The following is a 696-nucleotide window of genomic DNA, read 5'->3' as shown; positions in this document are numbered from 1 at the left end:
GGCGGGAGAACCCGCCTCTTCCCTCGGTGACGTCACAAGGTAGCTCGTCGCTGACAGAGCGCCGCCGGGACGCGGCGGGCGACCGGGCGGCGCTCCTGAGGGGCTCCTGCGCAGAGGCGGGCCTTCTCGAGGGGGGAACCTGGGCGAGGGGGTTTGGTGTCTCCAGTGGCGAGTGAGTCGAATGGGATAAAATAAAACCGAATTCGAAGCTCAAAACTCTCCATCACTTCCCTCGGGCTAAACGCCGGAGAGAGCTTGAGTTTGACCCGGGGACGCCTCTCCAGGTGAGGTACTTCCCTTTCGGCCAATAACAAATACGATAAGGAGGAGCCTAGAGATTTGGTCCAATGGAAGTCAGGGGGAGAAAAAAAAAAAAGAGTCGGGGCAGAGAGTAAACCTCCACAAACAACTGCCCAATTAGATTGGGAGCTCCTACGCAAACCTGGGACTGGCTGCTGGAAATAGCCGCGACCGGGGCCTCGGGGCGGGGCGAGTTTAAAGCTGCTTTCGCGCGCTGAGGCCGTCTGGCTGTTATTGGCCAGCGACGTCCTCCTTTTGTGGGCGCGCCCGGCGTAGCGGGGGTCAGAAGCTAGGCGGGGCGGCCGAGTGACGCAGTCGCCGCCTCAGCCAATCAGGGGTGGGGAAGGGGAGGCCGAGGAGGAAGCGGATCTGCCGCCGCGCAGCTAAACCGCAGCG

This window comes from Bison bison, unplaced genomic scaffold (genome assembly GCF_000754665.1).
Source record: "Bison bison bison isolate TAMUID 2011002044 unplaced genomic scaffold, Bison_UMD1.0 scf7180017864478, whole genome shotgun sequence".
In the NCBI taxonomy this organism is placed as follows: domain Eukaryota; kingdom Metazoa; phylum Chordata; class Mammalia; order Artiodactyla; family Bovidae; genus Bison; species Bison bison.
The sequence above is the reverse complement of the archived record's forward strand: the minus strand, read 5'-3'. Positions refer to the sequence as shown.